Consider the following 10561-nt stretch of genomic DNA (forward strand, 5'->3'; position numbering starts at 1 on the left):
ATATAATGACGGTGAAGCAAGATGAAAACACTAACACAGATAGAAAGATAGGTTGAGTAAATGATGGGGCCCAAGCTAACTAAAATAGGACACGATAGGAAAGCTGCTGTCTGCCATCCGCAAAAACCCTATCCAAAATGTGCCAACCGACTGATAGGAAAAACAGGCCCTGAAGTCGCTAGGCTTCAAAAGACTAAATCAGCACTCAGGTATATTCTGAAGACAGAGCAACAGATCAACAGATCAGAGACAAAAATGGAATTCAGCTCACCCCCGGCCGGGGATGGCAGAACTCCCAAAAAACAAGGCAAAACAAAACTGAAGTGTGCAAAGCAGAGCAGAAAAACTTAGCTTTGAGACGCAGGAATCAGACTGGTCTCCAAGAATCCAGCAGGATCACCAGCAAGGCAGAAGGGCGTCGGCTGCCTTATATCCAGTCCTCAATTCCAGCTACCCAGTCATCATCTAGCTGCCCAGGTGTTTGGTAATCAGCCTCACTACCTTCCTTCACCAGAGGAGGGAGTTCATCAGACCTCAACGGTGAAGGGAAAAATGAACTCACAACAGCCAGGTGTGAGAGTGACCATCCTCCTGTACTATTGAAAAAAAAATTGTATTGTGCTAGTTATACCTTGAGTTGTCATTTCATTGTTTCAAGTTGTTACGCACCTGTCTCAGCCGGGCATGGCTTCTCCACCTTCCTGTATGGCCGCTGCATTCTGTTGTGCTCCACATTGTGTTTCACATGTGGCCTGGCATGCTCCCATGACATCATCTGCCTAAGCCTATTTCTGCTTGCTTGTTGTGCTCTTCAGTCAGCTCCTGGTCTACATCTGCCTTATGACCCCACATACCTGTTGTCTTCATTACTTCGGATTTGCCTGCATTGTCTCTGCACCTGTCCTCCTGTGGTTTCCAGTGTGCCAAATCCTCACTCCACATGAGCCTTCCTACCTGCTACACCAACGCCCAGTGTCCATATGCCCACCTAGACCAGAGGCTTAGTATATCCACCTCACTGGGTGAGTCTAACAGGTCCATTTGGAGATGACATTGTTACCATTTTGTAAGTAACCACCAAGCACAACAGCTTCACGTAGAATGCAGCAACCAACAAGCTTTGTGTGCTATTTATGGGAACTTTTTTTTCCCAACTTAAGGGAACTCTTGACCACATCTTAGACGTTGATGCTGAGATCATCAGTTCTGATAGTAAACATTGAACTAACCAAAGTGCAACCATAAATGGTGCCGACCCCTGGTAAAGCTGACCAGATCAGAGTATGCAACATACTGCGTTAACATGGAGAGTATTGCTCTTCCATATACTTTTTTCACTACACAAGATCTTACACATTGCCTCTTTTGCTGTCTTTTTTCCAGTGAGACTATCTTGTGAATCTTTTTGATTCTTTCTATTGACAATATTCCTGGGCAATGGGTCCAAGAAGTTTGGGCAGACACCGTGCCCACTGTGGTTCGGTTGCTCACTGACGGACTTTAACGTAGAGTTTTTCCATAAATGCCATGGAAGACGTGGACGTGGTAGATCCAAGAGGCTTCAAGGTTTTGTCTCATGCTCATGGTGGTTGTTGCTCATGGCTGTGGTTGGTGATCGCGAGCTTTGTAGTGGCCTGAGACCATGTCTTGTGGCCAGAATCAAAAGTCTAGGATAAAAGTCCCAACCATAGGTTTTCACCCTCTCCAAAGTCAATCTAAGGAGGCTCAAAAAGTGCATCGTTGAGCAATATTCTAAAGAACCCAAATGCACCCATTAACAAGTCAAAGACATTCTTCTGGTGCATTGTGACATCCCTTAAGAATGGAAACCATGATGCACATGGTATCAATGCCTTACGTGGTCTGTAATCCGTTCCTCTTTCAAAGTTTATGGAATACTAGCTGAAGAGCCCGGCGTTGCCTGGGCGTAGTAACCAACTGTCGTTAGTTGTAACAAATTATAATGATTATATTTCACATAAAAACATTTCACATCATATATTCAACACTACAGATTTGCAACACAAATTAACTAAATGATTACCCAAGTATTGATAGTATTTTATTTTCAACTCATTCAAGAGCCTTTTGATAAACAACATTTTTGTTTTTTCCTTTCGGTGCAAAGATGAACAGATTTTTGGCAGTTCCAACTCTTGAACAGACCACGTAAAAGTTGACCGTGAGAAAAGCATGGAGATTGCAAATCGATCCCTACTACTTTCAAGGACTGTCCCTAAGCATTGTTAATGGACATTGCAAATAGCAGTTGAACTGGAAACCAGAGGCGTTTAAAATCAAAAAACAAATCAGATGGAATGAGTGGAATTCTTGGAATGAAAATGTCCTCTTCTTTGGCACATCCTGTTTCTGAGCTGTGTATCTAACCCTATCCTGTGTGATAATGTCTGCTGAGCTGTGTACCTAATCCTCTCCTGTGTGATACTTTCTGGTGAGCAGTGTATCTAATCCTATCCTGTGTGATACCATCTGCTGAGCTGTGTATCTAACCCTATACTGTGTGATACTGACTGCTGAGCTGTGTACCTAATCCTATCATGTGTGTTACTGACTGCTCAGCCGTGTATCTAATCCTATCCTGTGTGATACTGACTGCTGAGCCATGTATCTAATCCTATCCTGTGTGATACTGACTGCTGAGCCATGTATCTAATACTATTCTGTGTGATACTGTCTACTGAGCCGTGTATCTAATCCTATCCTGTGTGATACTGACTGCTGAGCTGTGTATGTATTCCTATCCTGTGTGATACTGAATGCTGAGCCATGTGTCTAATCCTCTCCTGTGTGATACTGGGCTCCCCCTGCAGTCTGTGTCAGAGGGTGGTCTGTGTTGGCACGGTAATAAATTGTGTTATTTCCAGCTTAACAGAAAGACGATAACACCATAGAAATGATAAGAATAATATGCCAAATTGTTTGGTGAATTGGAACGCGCAGGGTTAAAATTTCACCTCACAACATAGCCTATGACGCTCTCGTGGTCCAGACGTGTGACTGTGCAAAATTTTGTGGCTGTAGCTGCGACGGTGCAGATGCCAGTCCCGGGCATACACACATACACTTTTTCCCCATTATGTACCTAGGGGCAAAATTGTTTGGTGAATTGGAACGCGCAGGGTTAAAATTTCGCCTCACAACATAGCCTATGACGCTCTCTGGGTCCAGACGTGTGACTGTGCAAAATTTTGTGGCTGTAGCTGCGACGGTGCAGATGCCAATCCCGGGCATACACACATACATACTGTACATACACACACACACATTCAGCTTTATATATTAGATGGAGAGCTCAACAGAGATTTCATTTCCTAAGTGTAAATTAACTCATTAATCACTTGGCTTCAGTGATTTGGGCCATGGGCATCTCAGAAGTTTGCGTCCACACCTTAGTATGGGCATTCGTCACAGTGAACCATACTCGTTGTAGTGGATTGGCTTTGCAGCCATACCAATCAAGTTGGGTCTTGCACCTTACCTCTCTGTAGAAGAATTTTCCCAGCCACTATGGCAACTCCTACAGTCTGTCTCTTCATTTGCGGTCACCTGCCAACTAGATGCTTTGGGCTTTTCACAATATTAATGAATTGAGAGAAGCTGGACGAGACTAGTTGGCATGTGACCGCAGTCACAAGACCGCCAGCTCGCACTGGCAATACCGTGGAATCATCGCAACTTTTGCACCGTAGAGTGACTGCAGATTTTAAAACAAAACTTCTTGGCAATCCCTTTAAGGCTGAAAACCCCTTTAAATATCTCCTCTTTTTCTTTTCTGGCCCAGGTACAAGATGCCAGTATATTTCTGCAGGGGTAACAAACAGGAACCAGTTCCAGACTTGGCTCTGCTATAATCTTAGAGATAAAATTTGACATTGAATTGGGCTGAAACGCTACGACACAAAAGTCACGTAATAGGCATTTCCTGTTGAGGTTAATAAAACTACTGTTAGGGTCGGCGGAACGCACCAGATATAAATAATGGAAGGCGCGTTCGCCGCCCGGGGTCCACCGTGCGGTAGATGACAAGACCGCTGCTGGACAATGGCAGATACGCTAGAAGTGCGATACAGCGCTCGGGTTAACGTCACCCGAGAGCCTGAGAGCGGACTCTGTTTAGTCACAGAGACGCCAAAGTATGAACTAGACGTAAAGGCTGAACCTGTTAGCTGCACAGGTCAGCCGGCGTGTGGCGTCGCAGCCGCGAACACCAAAAGCTGCTACTACTGCAGCGCGGCCGTAACTGAAGCCGCTAAGCGACGATGCCGGAGGAGCCGGGCACCGACGGACGCTAGTGTAGGTGAGGAAGGCTCAGTGGCGTGTAGCCTGCCACAATCTGGAGCTGACTAACCCAACATACTGTCACCATTCGTAATATCCGAGGGAAGGGGTTTCATAATAAGTCAGACACCAGTCCATGCATCCATCACCATACACACACAGCATAATATGCTACACTAGCGCATGGCCGAGCCGCCATGCAGGCTTTTTATAGCCATGCGCTTCCGGGACCTTCCAGTACTATAGGAAGGACCAATCAGATCCGACATAGGACCTTCACATGTGACCCCTGCTCTCCACTGAGAGGACAAGTTGCGGGCATGCCCAGTCGCACGGCGCGAGGACTTAGCCTCTAGAGCAGTTCCCTGCAAAGCAGGTTGCGTTATCATTGCTGCACCAGAAGTGGCAGCAACATCCAGGCTCACAGAACGAGTCTGCGGGGAATGCCTGGCTCGCCGAGATTGCTGAGCAGGAGTCCGAGCGGTCGGAGGAGAATGGGAGACCGCAGGATGTCTGGCTCTGGATTCCTGCTGTGCAGTGCCAGGAATCCGACGCCTAACATTACCCCCCCTCCTAGGGCCTGAGCCTCACTGCGCTCAAAGGCCGCGATCAGGAGCGGTGCGTGAATATTTTCCACCGGCTCCCAGGTCCGAGCCTCGGGCCCATGACCCTTCCAGTCCACCAAATAAAATTTTTTGCCACGGACAAACCTGCGCCCCACGATGGCGTTAACCTCAAACTCATCAGACGATAAGTCTGATGACCCGGCAGATGACTCAGAAAACCGGACCATGTGAACTGGTTTGAGGAGGGACACATGGAACACGTCCGAAATGGCCAAATGTGGAGGTAGAGCCAGGCGGTAGACCACCGAGCTAAGTCGCTCGAGGACCTTGAATGGTCCAATGTATCGCGGTGCGAACTTGGGAGACTCAACCCGCAGTTTAATGTTTCGGGTGGAGAGCCATACCATGTCGCCAGGGGAGAAGCTTGGCGCAGGCCGCCGATGCATGTCGGCGGACGCCCTCATCCTTTCTTTAGATGCCCGGATAGCATCCTGAGTGCGATCCCAAATGTCCCGGGCCTCCACTGCCCAGTCTGCCACCCTGGAGTCAGTGGAGGACACTGGCATCGGGACAGGGACACGTGGATGTTGGCCATAGTTTAGGAGAAAGGGCGTCTGACCAGTGGAATCAGCCACCGCATTGTTTAGGGCAAATTCTGCCCAAGGTAGCAAGGATGCCCAGTCATCCTGCCTGGCAGAGACAAAATGTCGTAAATAGGTGACCAAGGTCTGATTGGCTCTCTCGACCAAGCCATTCGTCTCGGGATGGTAAGCGGAGGATAGATTTAGCTCGATGCTGAGTAAACTGCAGAGCTCCCTCCAAAACCGAGACGCAAACTGGGGACCACGGTCACTCACGATTTTGTCCGGCATGCCATGTAGACGGAATACGTGTTTAATGAACAAGGTGCCCAGACCTCGAGCGGAAGGCAGGCGTGCGAGTGGCACCAGATGCACCATTTTGGAAAAATGGTCGGTGACCACCCAGATGACCGTACTGCCACCAGACTTGGGCAGGCCAACTATGAAGTCCATGCCAACCATCTCCCATGGTCTATCCGCCACTGGCAGGGGAAACAACAGCCCCGCCGGCCTCTGTCTAGAGGGTCTGTTCCGAGCACACGAAACACATGCCTGCACGTACTCCTTGACATCTCGAGCCATATGTGGCCACCAATATGACCTTGCCAGGAGTTCGGCGGTCCGTTTTTTACCAAAATGGCCACCCACTCTGGAGGCATGTGCCCAGGCGAGGACCTCCGGCCGTAGCTGAGGAGGCACCAAGGTCTTGCCCGGTGGTACCGACTCGAGCGCAACTGGAGCCACGGTCGTAAAACTCTCCGGCGGGAGAATTAACCGAGGCTCAGCTTCTCCCTCCTCCACTGAGACCACTGAACGTGAGAGAGCATCCGCACGGACGTTCTTCTCTCCAGAGAGGTAGTGGAGGGTGAAGCGGAATCGTGAGAAGAAGAGCGACCACCTGGCCTGACGGGAATTCAGGCGTTGGGCCGTCTGTAGATAGACCAGGTTTTTATGGTCCGTATATACCAGAAAGGGAAACCGGGCTCCCTCCAGGAGATGTCTCCATTCAGAAAAAGCCAACTTCATGGCTAGCAGCTCCCTGTCGCCGATGGAGTAATTTTTCTCCGCCGGTGAGAAGGTCTTGGAATAGAAGAAGCAGGGGTGCTTCCGACCTTGAGCATCCTTTTGATAAAGGACTGCTCCTGCACCGACGGAAGAAGCGTCTACCTCAAGGATAAACGGCTTATCCACATCGGGACGATGTAATATGGGAGCGCCAGCAAAATGTGATTTTATAGCCGAGAAGGCCTTGGAGACATGTTCTGACCAAGCATTGGGGTTAGCTCCTTTCTTGGTGAGAGCAACCAAAGGAGCCACCAGTGTGGAAAAGTGTGGTATGAACTGGCGGTAGTAATTCACGAACCCCAAAAAGCGCTGCACCGCTTTGAGGGAATGGGGTTCCTGCCAGTCCATTACCGCTTGTAGTTTGGCTGGATCCATGGCCAGCCCCTGGGCCGAGATGATATAGCCCAGGAACGGCAAGGACTCCTGCTCAAACTGGCACTTCTCCAGCTTGGCAAATAACGAGTTCGCCCGCAGACGGTCAAAGACCCTGCAGACGTCTCTCCGGTGGGTGGTCAAATCTGGCGAAAAGATGAGTATGTCATCCAGATAGACCACCACCGAGGTAGAGAGCATGTCGCGGAAGACGTCGTTGACAAAATCTTGGAAGACAGCTGGGGCATTACAAAGGCCAAAGGGCATAACCAGGTATTCGTAATGGCCATCCCTGGTATTAAAAGCTGTCTTCCATTCGTCTCCTTCGCGAATGCGGATCAGGTTATATGCACCCCGCAGATCTAGTTTAGTAAAGATCCGGGCCCCCCGCAACCTGTCAAATAACTCCGAGATCAACGGTAGGGGGTATTTGTTTTTAACCGTGATAGCATTGAGACCTCGGTAGTCGATGCAGGGGCGTAGCTCTCCGTTCTTCTTCTGTACGAAGAAGAATCCGGCACCAGCCGGTGACACCGATTTTCTGAAGAAACCCCTAGCCAGGTTCTCCCGGATATACTGGGACATAGCCTCCGTCTCAGGGAGTGATAAAGGGTAAACACAGCCTCGGGGAGGCTCTGTGCCTGGCAGGAGATCAATCGGGCAATCATAGGAACGGTGCGGTGGGAGCGTCTCCGCAGACTTCTTAGAGAAGACGTCCGCGTAATGGTGGTAGGGTTTGGGGAGCGAGGAGAGATCCGCAGGCACTTCTGTGGAAGCCACCTGAACGCTGCCCCTCAGGCACCTTCCCTCACAGTCCTTGCCCCAGCCCAGTATCCTCCCTGAAGCCCAGTCAATATGCGGGGAGTGGTAACGAAGCCAGGGAACTCCGAGGAGCACCTGATCGATGCCATTGGGCATAATTAGCAGGGACAGAGTCTCCCGATGTGAGGGTGAAATAGAGAGTCCGAGTGGGGCTGTCTGATGGGTCACCTGAGATGGTAACGGTGCCCCATTTACCACCCTGATGGTCAGAGGTTGGGGGAGTATCACCAGAGGGATAGCGTGTCTCTGGGCAAAAGTCGAGGACATAAAGTTCCCCTCGGCCCCGGAATCCAGGGTGACCTCTGCCTCCCAGGAGGAGGACCCACTATCTAATGTACCCTGGAACACCGGTTTGGGTGAAAAGGGTCCCACCTTGGATTGACCACCACCTACGGCCACTGAACGTGGTCGTCTTTTCGGCCGCTGAGGGCATGTGCCAGCCGAGTGGCCCAACTGTCGGCACTGATAACAGCGCACAGAGGTTCGCATCGGACGCAACTTAGTGCCGGTGCGAGACACCTCCATAGGCTCAGAGGAGAGGTGCTCCTGTGCGGGAAATTTCAGCGGCTCAGTAAAGGTGGGAGCCAAATTAACCCTACGTTTGGATTGCGCTCGTTCCAACCCGCGCTCCGTGTAGCGGAGATCAATGCGGGTGGAAACGGCGATCAACTCCTCCAAACTGGTGGGAATCTCCCTAGTAGCTAGAGCATCTTTTACGTGCTCAGCCAGGCCTCTCCAAAACACCGGGACCAACACTTTGTCCGGCCACTCTAACTCGGAAGCCAGTGTCTGAAACTGGACAGCATGATGGCTAACCGAAAGTGACCCTTGTGTTAAAGATAACAGTTGGAGAGCCGTATCGTGGGTGACCCGTGGTCCCAAGAAGACTTGCTTCAGAGCCGCGAGGAACTGAGCAGCCCCCTGTACCACGGGATCACCACGTTCCCACAATGGCGTGGCCCACTGTAATGCCCGGCCAGACAACAGAGAGACAATAAATCCCACCTTAGCCCGCTCCGTAGGGAACCGTGCAGCCAGCAACTCCAGCTGGATGGAGCACTGACTAACGAATCCCCTACAGGAGGCACTATCACCCGAAAACTTATCGGGGAGCGGGAGGCGAGACATTGTCGGCAGGGGCAAAAGTGTGGGCGCACGTGAGACAGCCTCAGCGACTGTCTGAGCAGCAGCTAGCGCAGCATTCGCAGCTGAGATGGTGCTCTCAATAGCCGTCAACCTGCTCTCCAGCTGCCGAATGTAGCGCTGCAGCTGCTGCACGTCTGCCATTGCCAGCCAGACCCGGGCGCTAGTGTAATGTTAGGGTCGGCGGAACGCACCAGATATAAATAATGGAAGGCGCGTTCGCCGCCCGGGGTCCACCGTGCGGTAGATGACAAGACCGCTGCTGGACAATGGCAGATACGCTAGAAGTGCGATACAGCGCTCGGGTTAACGTCACCCGAGAGCCTGAGAGCGGACTCTGTTTAGTCACAGAGACGCCAAAGTATGAACTAGACGTAAAGGCTGAACCTGTTAGCTGCACAGGTCAGCCGGCGTGTGGCGTCGCAGCCGCGAACACCAAAAGCTGCTACTACTGCAACGCGGCCGTAACTGAAGCCGCTAAGCGACGATGCCGGAGGAGCCAGGCACCGACGGACGCTAGTGTAGGTGAGGAAGGCTCAGTGGCGTGTAGCCTGCCACAATCTGGAGCTGACTAACCCAACATACTGTCACCATTCGTAATATCCGAGGGAAGGGGTTTCATAATAAGTCAGACACCAGTCCATGCATCCATCACCATACACACACAGCATAATATGCTACACTAGCGCATGGCCGAGCCACCATGCAGGCTTTTTATAGCCATGCGCTTCCGGGACCTTCCAGTACTATAGGAAGGACCAATCAGATCCGACATAGGACCTTCACATGTGACCCCTGCTCTCCACTGAGAGGACAAGTTGCGGGCATGCCCAGTCGCACGGCGCGAGGACTTAGCCTCTAGAGCAGTTCCCTGCAAAGCAGGTTGCGTTATCATTGCTGCACCAGAAGTGGCAGCAACATCCAGGCTCACAGAACAAGTCTGCGGGGAATGCCTGGTTCGCCGAGATTGCTGAGCAGGAGTCCGAGCGGTCAGAGGAGAATGGGAGACCGCAGGATGTCTGGCTCTGGATTCCTGGTGTGCAGTGCCAGGAATCCGACGCCTCACAACTACTATGCAAATAAAAAAAGAAATCAGCAGCTCTCAGGGCCGTAAGCAAACAATGTACAGAGGAGGAACAGATCAGCTGAGTACACCGTGTAGTGGGTGAATAGGAGAGAAGAGTAGAAGAGCTGCAGTATCCAAAAACACCCACTCGACAGTGGATGGTGCTATGATATCCCTGCACCATACACTCCGTCCAAACACCGGTGGACCTGAAAATAGCTAAAAGGTTGTGATCTGATATCTATGACCTATCATCATCAATATCGATAGTGGTGATTACAGTTAAATTATGCAAATTAGCTAAACTATTGTAATATTTGCATATTGTGTTGCAATTAACGTTCTAATTTTCATATGCACTGTTTGGCCCAAATAAGGATGGTATATATAGATGATAAATGAGTAAACTAAACATCATCACTTGACGTGGTGAAATTCTTCTGATTCCGGTGACTACTTTAGTCACCTCCTCTTACGGGCCGCCAAGGTGCCTGCTCTGCTCTTTCCCATCCAATTGCCCCACTTTCTCCACACCGCCTCACTTCTGGCTTGCTACGCCCGTTTCATATTGTCCAGCTCCCTTCTGCTGCTCTTTGAGGACTGTGAGTCCAATTATATTGCAGCTTCCATGCCACCTGATATAAGGG

This window comes from Dendrobates tinctorius, unplaced genomic scaffold, assembly GCF_039654945.1.
Source record: "Dendrobates tinctorius isolate UK_male_01 unplaced genomic scaffold, ASM3965494v1 ptg000020l, whole genome shotgun sequence".
NCBI classification, from domain to species: Eukaryota; Metazoa; Chordata; class Amphibia; order Anura; family Dendrobatidae; genus Dendrobates; species Dendrobates tinctorius.